We start from the raw sequence: 10000 nt of genomic DNA, 5'->3' as shown, positions 1-10000 counted from the left end.
GCTGCGGGGATGGGGGAGCCTGATCCTGGGTGCGATGGTGTTGAGTGTGGGTGGGAGAAGGCTGCGGGGCTGGGGGAGCCTGATGCTGGGTGTGATGGTGTTGAGTGAGGGTGGGAGAAGTCTTCGGGGATGGTGGAGCCTGATCCTGTGTTCGGTGGTGTTGAGTGTGGGTGGGAGAAGGCTGCGGGCATGGGGATGCCTGATGAGCCTGGATGTGATGCAGGTGAGAGAGGGGACAGGGCAGAGGCCGGCTGGACGTGCAGCGGGCAGGGGGAAGCTTGAGCCTTGGTGGGTGGTTGTGCATCCAGGGCGGGCAGGGAGAGGTGAGACGTGGGCCTGGGCTGGTCGTCAGCGGTTCACCACAGGCAGCTGGTGGCGGTGTGGAGGAGCAGAAGCCTCCAGCAGGTGATGGCGGGGTGGGGGAGCAGCAGCCAGCCTCAAGCAGCCAGCCTCCAGCTGCTGATGGTGGGGTGGAGGAACAGAAGCCTCCAGCTGGTGATGTCAGGGTGGAGGAGCAGCAGCCAGCCTCCAACGGCTGATGGTGGGGTGGAGGAGCTGCAGCCAGCCTCCAGCAGCTGATGGCGGGGTGGAGGAGCTGCAGCCAGCCTCCAGCAGGTCATGGTGGGGTGGAGGAGCAGCAGCCAGCCTCCAGCAGCTGATGGCAGGGTGCAGGAGCAGCAGCCAGCCTCCAGCAGCTGATGGCGGGGTGGAGGAGCAGCAGGCAGCCTCCAGCTGGTGATGGCGGGGTGGAGGAGCTGCAGCCAGCGTCCATCAGCTGATGGCGGGGTGGAGGAGCAGCAGCCAGCCTCCAGCAGCCAGCCTCCAGCTGCTGATGGCGGGGTGGAGGAACAGAAGCCTCCAGCAGCTGATGGCGGGGTGCAGGAGCAGCAGCCAGCCTCCAGCAGCTGGTGGCGGGGTGGAGGAGCAGAAGCCAGCCTCCAGCAGCTGATGGCGGGGTGCAGGAGCAGAAGCCAGCCTCCAGCTGGTGATGGCGGGGTGAAGGAGCTGCAGCCAGCCTCCAGCAGCCAGCCTCCAGCTGGTGATGGCGGGGCGGAGGAGCAGGCAGCCTCCATCAGCTGATGGCGGGGTGTAGGAGCAGCAGCCAGCCTCCAGCTGGTGATGGCGGGGAGGAGGAGCAGCAGCAGCCAGCCTCCAGCAGCCAGCCAGCCTCCAGCAGCTGATGGCGGTGTGTGGGAGCAGCAGCCAGCCTCCAGCGGCCAGCCAGCCTCCAGCAGCAGATGGCGGGGTGGAGGAGCTGCAGCCAGCGTCCATCAGCTGATGGCGGGGTGGAGGAGCAGCAGGCAGCCTCCAGCTGGTGATGGCGGGGTGGAGGAGCTGCAGCCAGCGTCCAGCAGCTGATGGTGGGGTGGAGGAGCTGCAGCCAGCGTCCAGCAGCTGATGGTGGGGTGGAGGAGCTGCAGCCAGCGTCCAGCAGCTGATGGTTGGGTGGAGGAGCAGCAGCCAGCCTCCAGCAGCTGATGGCGGGGTGGAGGAGCTGCAGCCAGCCTCCAGCAGCCAGCCTCCAGCTAGTGATGGCGGGGTGGAGAAGCAGGCAGCCTCCATCAGCTGATGGCGGGGTGGAGGAGCAGAAGCCAGCCTCCAGCTGGTGATGGCGGGGTGCAGGAGCTGCAGGCAGCCTCCAGCAGCTGATGGCGGGGTGCAGGAGCTGCAGCCAGCGTCCAGCAGCTGATGGTGGGGTGGAGGAGCTGCAGCCAGCCTCCAGCAGCCAGCCTCCAGCTAGTGATGGCGGGGTGGAGAAGCAGGCAGCCTCCATCAGCTGATGGCGGGGTGTAGGAGCAGAAGCCAGCCTCCAGCTGGTGATGGCGGGGTGCAGGAGCTGCAGGCAGCCTCCAGCAGCTGATGGCGGGGTGCAGGAGCTGCAGGCAGCCTCCAGCAGCTGATGGCGGGGTGGAGGAGCTGCAGCCAGCGTCCAGCAGCTGATGGTGGGGTGGAGGAGCTGCAGCCAGCGTCCAGCAGCTGATGGTTGGGTGGAGGAGCAGCAGCCAGCCTCCAGCAGCTGATGGCGGGGTGCAGGAGCAGCAGCCAGCCTCCAGCAGCTGATGGCGGGGTGGAGGAGCTGCAGCCAGCCTCCAGCAGCCAGCCTCCAGCTAGTGATGGCGGGGTGGAGAAGCAGGCAGCCTCCATCAGCTGATGGCGGGGTGGAGGAGCAGAAGCCAGCCTCCAGCAGCTGATGGCGGGGTGCAGGAGCTGCAGCCAGCGTCCAGCAGCTGATGGTGGGGTGGAGGAGCTGCAGCCAGCCTCCAGCAGCCAGCCTCCAGCAGCTGATGGCGGGGTGCAGGAGCAGCAGCCAGCCTCCAGCAGCTGATGGCGGGGTGGAGGAGCAGCAGCCAGCCTCCAGCTGCTGATGGCGGGGTGGAGGAACAGAAGCCTCCAGCAGCTGATGGCAGGGTGCAGGAGCAGCAGCCAGCCTCCAGCTGGTGATGGCGGGGTGGAGGAGCTGAAACCTGGGTCGGACCTGGTCTGCAGCAGGGCCCATTACCACTCAGAAGCTGATGGCAGTGTGTGTTTAGGTCCCTGCGGGGTGGATGAGCTGAAACCTGGGTCAGACTTGGTGTGCAGCAGGGCTCAGCACCCTCCAGAAGCCGATGACAGTGTGTCTTTAACTCCCTGCCTGGTGGGAGAGCTGAAAGCTGGGTCGGACCTGGTCTTTAGCAGAGCTCAGCAGCCTCCAGAAGCTGATGGCAGTGTGTGTTTCATCCCCTGCGGGGTGGGAGAGCTGAAACGTGGGTCGGACCTGGTCTGCAGCAGGGCCCATCACCATCCAGAAGCTGACGGCGGTGTGTGTTTAAGTCCCTGCGGGGTGGGAGAGCCATAACCTGGGTCGGACCTGGTCTGCAGCAGAGCTCAGCAGCCTCCAGAACCTGATGGCAGTGTGTCTTTAATCCACTGCGGGGTGCAGGAGCTGAAACCTGGGTCGGACCTGGTCTGCAGCAGGGCTCAGCAGCCAGCAGAAGGTGATGGCAGTGTGTGTTTAGTTCCCTGCGGGGTGCAGGAGCTGAAACCTGGGTCGGACCTGGTCTGCAGCAGAGCTCAGCAGCCAGCAGAAGCTGATGGCAGTGTGTGTTTAATTCCCTGCCTGGTGGGAGAGCTGTAACCCGGGTCGGACTTGGTCTGCAGCAGGGCCCATCACCATCCAGAAGCTGATGGCAGTGTGTCTTTAATTCCCTGCGGGGTGGAGGAGCAGAAACCTGGGTCGGACCTGGTCTATAGCAGAGCTCAGCAGCCTCCAGCAGCTGATGGCAGTGTGTGTTTAAGTCCCTGCCTGGTGTGAGAGCTGAAACCTGGGTCGGACCTGGTCTATAGCAGAGCTCAGCAGCCTCCAGCAGCTGATGGCTGCGTGTGTTTAAGTCCCTGCGGGGTGCAGGAGCTGAAACCTGGGTCGGACCTGGTCTATGGCAGAGCTCAGCAGCCTCCAGAAGCTGATGGCAGCGTGCCTCTAAGTCCCTGCCTGGTGGGAGAGCTGAAACCTGGGTCGGACCTGGTCTATAGCAGAGCTCAGCAGCCTCCAGCAGCTGATGGCTGCGTGTGTTTAAGTCCCTGCGGGGTGCAGGAGCTGAAACCTGGGTCGGACCTGGTCTATGGCAGAGCTCAGCAGCCTCCAGAAGCTGATGGCAGCGTGCCTCTAAGTCCCTGCCTGGTGGGAGAGCTGAAACCTGGGTCGGACATGGTCTGCAGCAGGGCTCGGCAGCCTCCAGAAGCTGATGGCAGTGTGTGTTTAAGTCCCTGCCTGGTAGGAGAGCTGAAACCTGGGTCGGACCTGGTCTATAGAAGAGCTCAGCAGCCTCCAGCAGCTGATTGCAGTGTGTGTTTAAGTCCCTGCCTGGTGGGAGAGCTGATATCCGGGTCGGACCTGGTCCACAGCAGGGCCCATCACCCTCCAGAAGCTGGTGGCAGTGTGTGTTTAAGTCCCTGCGGGGTGCAGGAGCTGAAAGCTGGGTCGGACCTGGTCTGCAGCAGAGCTCAGCAGCCTCCAGTTGCTGATGGCAGTGTGTGTTTAAGTCCCTGCCTGGTGGGAGAGCTGAAACCTGGGTCGGACCTGGTCTATAGCAGAGCTCAGCAGCCTCCAGCTGCTGATGGCGTGGTGGAGGAGCAGCAGCAGCAGCAGCCAGCCTCCAGCAGCCAGCCAGCCCCCAGCAGCTGATGGCGGGGTGGAGGAGCGGAAGCCAGCCTCCAGCAGCTTATGGCGGGGTGGAGGAGCTGAAACCTGGGTCGGACCTGGTCTATAGTAGAGCTCCGCAGCCTCCAGACGCTGATGGCGGTGTGTCTTTAAGACCCTGCCTGGTGGGAGAGCTGAAACCTGGGTCGGACCTGGTCTGTAACAGAGCTCAGCAGCCTCCAGAAGCTGATGGCAGTGTGTGTTTAGTTCCCTGCGGGGTGGAGGAGCAGAAACCTGGGTCGCACCTGGTCTATAGAAGAGCTCAGCAGCCTCCAGAAGCTGATATCAGTGTGTGTTTAAGTCCCTGCGGGGTGGGAGAGCTGAGACCTGGGTCGGACCTGGTCTGCAGCAGGGCTCAGCAGCCTCCAGAAGCTGACGGCAGTGTGTGTTTAAGTCCCTGCCTGGTGTGAGAGCTGAAACCTGGGTCGGACCTGGTCTATAGCAGAGCTCAGCAGCCTCCAGCAGCTGATGGCTGCGTGTGTTTAAGTCCCTGCGGGGTGCAGGAGCTGAAACCTGGGTCGGACCTGGTCTATGGCAGAGCTCAGCAGCCTCCAGCAGCTGATGGCAGTGTGTGTTTAAGTCCCTGCCTGGTGGGAGAGCTGAAACCTGGGTCGGACCTGGTCTATAGCAGAGCTCAGCAGCCTCCAGCAGCTGATGGCAGTGTGTGTTTGATCCCCTGCGGGGTGGGAGAGCTGAAACTTGGGTCGGACCTGGTCTGCATCAGGGCTCAGCAGCCTCCAGAATCCGATGGCAGTGTGGGTTTAAGTCCATGCGGGGTGCAGGAGCAGAAACCTGGGTCGGACCTGGTCTATAGCAGGCCTCAGCAGCATCGAGAAGCTGATGGCAGTGTGTCTTTAATTCCCTGCGGGGTGGGAGAGCTGTAACCTGGGTCGGACCTGGCCTGCAGCGGAGCTCAGCAGCCTCCAGAAGCTGATGGCAGTGTGTCTTTAATTCCCTGCGGGGTTGAGGAGCAGAAACCTGGGTCGGACCTGGTCTGCAGCAGGGCCCATCACCATCCAGAAGCTGATGGCTGTGTGTGTTTAAGTCCCAGGGGGGTGGGAGAGCCATAACCTGGGTCGGACCTGGTCTGCAGCAGGGCTCAGCAGCCTCCAGTTGCAGATGGCAGTGTGTGTTTAGTTCCCTGCGGGGTGCAGGAGCTGAAACCTGGGTCGGACCTGGTCTATAGCAGAGCTCAGCAGCCTCCAGAAGCTGATGGCAGTGTGTCTTCAATTCCCTGCGGGGTGCAGGAGCTGATACCTGGGTCGGACCTGGTCTGCAGCAGGGCCCATCACCATCCAGACGCAGATGGCAGTGTGTGTTTAAGTCCTAGTGGGCTGCAGGAGCTGAAACCTGGGTCGGACCTGCTCTATAGTAGAGCTCAGCAGCCTCCAGAAGCTGATGGCAGTGTGTCTTTAAGTCCCTGCGGGGTGGGATAGCTGAAACCTGGGTCGGACCTGGTCTGCAGCAGGGCCCATCACCCTCCAGAAGCTGTTGGCAGTGTGTCTTCCATTCCTAGTGGGGCAGGGGAGCAAAGACCTGGGCAGAGGAGCGCCTGTCTGCATCCGATCCGGCCCCTCAGCAGCCCGCCGTGAGCCTTAGAGAACCCCCCCCCCCCCCCCCCCCCCAGCGGGCTCCAGGAACCGGGCCCTGCGTCGGACCCAGCTCAGGCAGGCCCTCCCTCGGGCCCTGCAGCAGGTGGCCCCGTCTATGCAGTCGAAAACCCCGCGAAAATCGGTGTAGAAACGCCCGAGAGGCGTGGTGCGGTTCCCCCGGCCGGTACCGGGTCCGGACCGGTCCGGAAGTCCACCCAGAACACTGCCTGGGGCTTCTGGGCGGCTCCCCAGGCGCAGGCAGTCGAAAACCGCGTGAAAATCGGTTCAGAATTGACAAAACGGCGACCTCGTCGCTCCAAAAACTAAGTCCAAACTAAGCCTTTCGCTTATCGCTTAACGCTTAAGGCGGTCGGCCTTATGGCCAGTAAATGAAAAGTGCCTGCGCCCCTGGAGGTTTTGGAAGGTGCGAGCGATGACCATGCTCGGGTTAGTAGGTGAGGCCATCGGAAAACCAGCGTGAGTTGGCGGGTTTGGGTGGCAATCTATTCCAGGCAGAGTCGACTATCTCTGGGCATCAATTTTGGGATTTTTCCGGCTCTGGTTCTGGGAGAAACGCAGGGGCAAAGTGCACGAGCCGCGGCCGATTTTGGTGGCCTGTCCCTGGGCACAAAGTCTGAGGAGTGTGGGCCTGGTTCTCCGAAAAATACCAGTCTGCTGGAGCTCACTCCCATGGCTCCAGGGGGCACGGCACACCCCCCGGTAGCCGACCAAAGTGATCTACTCGGGCCAGACTCGGACCCACGACCCGGGGTGAGAACCACAACTACTGGTCATCCTTTTGACCTCCAGGGGGCGCGGCAGAGCCTCCCCAGTCCGACGCAAGTGCCCCACTTGGGCCATACTCAGACCCACGGCCCGGGGCGAGAACCACAACTACTGGTCATCCTTTAGACCTCCAGGGGGCCCGGCACAGCCTCCCTAGACCGACACAAGTGCTCCACTTTGGCTGTACTCTGACCCAAGTCCCGGTGCGAGAACCACAACTACTGGTCATCCTTTAGACCTCCAGGGGGCCCGGCACAGCCTCCCTAGGCCGACACAAGTGCTCCACTTGGGCTATACTCTGACCCAAGTCCCGGGGCGAGAACCACAACTACTGGTCATCCTTTTGACCTCATGGTCATCCTTTAGACCTCCGGGGGGCACGGCACAGCCTCCCTAGTCCGACACAAGTGCTCCACTTGGGCTATACTCTGACCCAAGTCCCGGGGCGAGAACCACAACTACTGGTCATCCTTTAGACCTCCAGGGGGCACGGCACACCCCCCGGTAGCCGACCAAAGTGCTCTACTCGGGCCAGACTCGGACCCACGACCCGGGGTGAGAACCACAACTACTGGTCATCCTTTAGACCTCCAGGGGGCACGGCACAGCCTCCCTAGTCTGACACAAGTGCTCCACTTGGGCTATACTCGGACCCACGACCCGGGGTGAGAACCACAACTACTGGTCATCCTTTAGACCTCCAGGGGGCACGGCACAGCCTCCCTAGTCCGACACAAGTGCTCCACTTGGGCTATACTCGGACCCAAGTCCCGGGGCGAGAACCACAACTACTGGTCATCCTTTAGACCTCCAGGGGGCACGGCACACCCCCCGGTAGCCGACCAAAGTGCTCTACTCGGGCCAGACTCGGACCCACGACCCGGGGTGAGAACCACAACTACTGGTCATCCTTTAGACCTCCAGGGGGCACGGCACAGCCTCCCTAGTCCGACACAAGTGCTCCACTTGGGCTATACTCGGACCCACGACCCGGGGTGAGAACCACAACTACTGGTCATCCTTTAGACCTCCAGGGGGCACGGCACAGCCTCCCTAGTCCGACACAAGTGCTCCACTTGGGCTATACTCGGACCCAAGTCCCGGGGCGAGAACCACAACTACTGGTCATCCTTTAGACCTCCAGGGGGCCCGGCACAGCCTCCCTAGTCCGACACAAGTGCTCCACTTGGGCTATACTCTGACCCAAGTCCCGGGGCGAGAACCACAACTAATGGTCATCCTTTAGACCTCCAGTGGGGCCCGGCACAGCCTCCCTAGGCCGACACAAGTGCTCCACTTGGGCTATACTCTGACCCAAGTCCCGGGGCGAGAACCACAACTAATGGTCATCCTTTAGACCTCCAGGGGGCCCGGCACAGCCTCCCTAGACCGACACAAGTGCTCCACTTGGGCTAAACTCTGACCCAAGTCCCGGGGCGAGAACCACAACTACTGGTCATCCTTTAGACCTCCAGGGGGCACGGCACAGCCTCCCTAGTCCGACACAAGTGCTCCACTTGGGCTATACTCTGACCCAAGTCCCGGGGCGAGAACCACAACTACTGGTCATCCTTTAGACCTCCAGGGGGCACGGCACAGCCTCCCTAGTCCGACACAAGTGCTCCACTTGGGCTATACTCGGACCCACGACCCGGGGCGAGAACCACAACTACTGGTCATCCTTTAGACCTCCAGGGGGCACGGCACAGCCTCCCTAGTCCGACACAAGTGCTCCACTTGGGCTATACTCTGACCCAAGTCCCGGGGCGAGAACCACAACTACTGGTCATCCTTTAGACCTCCAGGGGGCACGGCACAGCCTCCCTAGTCCGACACAAGTGCTCCACTTGGGCTATTCTCTGACCCAAGTCCCGGGGCGAGAACCACAACTACTGGTCATCCTTTAGACCTCCAGGGGGCACGGCACACCCCCCGGTAGCCGACCAAAGTGCTCTACTCGGGCCAGACTCGGACCCACGACCCGGGGTGAGAACCACAACTACTGGTCATCCTTTAGACCTCCAGGGGGCACGGCACAGCCTCCCTAGTCTGACACAAGTGCTCCACTTGGGCTATACTCGGACCCACGACCCGGGGTGAGAACCACAACTACTGGTCATCCTTTAGACCTCCAGGGGGCACGGCACAGCCTCCCTAGTCCGACACAAGTGCTCCACTTGGGCTATACTCGGACCCAAGTCCCGGGGCGAGAACCACAACTACTGGTCATCCTTTAGACCTCCAGGGGGCACGGCACACCCCCCGGTAGCCGACCAAAGTGCTCTACTCGGGCCAGACTCGGACCCACGACCCGGGGTGAGAACCACAACTACTGGTCATCCTTTAGACCTCCAGGGGGCACGGCACAGCCTCCCTAGTCCGACACAAGTGCTCCACTTGGGCTATACTCGGACCCACGACCCGGGGTGAGAACCACAACTACTGGTCATCCTTTAGACCTCCAGGGGGCACGGCACAGCCTCCCTAGTCCGACACAAGTGCTCCACTTGGGCTATACTCGGACCCAAGTCCCGGGGCGAGAACCACAACTACTGGTCATCCTTTAGACCTCCAGGGGGCCCGGCACAGCCTCCCTAGTCCGACACAAGTGCTCCACTTGGGCTATACTCTGACCCAAGTCCCGGGGCGAGAACCACAACTAATGGTCATCCTTTAGACCTCCAGTGGGGCCCGGCACAGCCTCCCTAGGCCGACACAAGTGCTCCACTTGGGCTATACTCTGACCCAAGTCCCGGGGCGAGAACCACAACTAATGGTCATCCTTTAGACCTCCAGGGGGCCCGGCACAGCCTCCCTAGACCGACACAAGTGCTCCACTTGGGCTAAACTCTGACCCAAGTCCCGGGGCGAGAACCACAACTACTGGTCATCCTTTAGACCTCCAGGGGGCACGGCACAGCCTCCCTAGTCCGACACAAGTGCTCCACTTGGGCTATACTCTGACCCAAGTCCCGGGGCGAGAACCACAACTACTGGTCATCCTTTAGACCTCCAGGGGGCACGGCACAGCCTCCCTAGTCCGACACAAGTGCTCCACTTGGGCTATACTCGGACCCACGACCCGGGGCGAGAACCACAACTACTGGTCATCCTTTAGACCTCCAGGGGGCACGGCACAGCCTCCCTAGTCCGACACAAGTGCTCCACTTGGGCTATACTCTGACCCAAGTCCCGGGGCGAGAACCACAACTACTGGTCATCCTTTAGACCTCCAGGGGGCACGGCACAGCCTCCCTAGTCCGACACAAGTGCTCCACTTGGGCTATTCTCTGACCCAAGTCCCGGGGCGAGAACCACAACTACTGGTCATCCTTTAGACCTCCAGGGGGCACGACACAGCCTCCCTAGTCCGACCCAAGTGCTCCACTTGGGCTATACTCTGACCCAAGTCCCGGGGCGAGAACCACAACTACTGGTCATCCTT

The sequence above is a fragment of the Nothobranchius furzeri genome, unplaced genomic scaffold (assembly GCF_043380555.1).
Source record: "Nothobranchius furzeri strain GRZ-AD unplaced genomic scaffold, NfurGRZ-RIMD1 Scf206, whole genome shotgun sequence".
Taxonomy (NCBI): Eukaryota; Metazoa; Chordata; class Actinopteri; order Cyprinodontiformes; family Nothobranchiidae; genus Nothobranchius; species Nothobranchius furzeri.
This window is presented reverse-complemented; position numbering follows the sequence as displayed.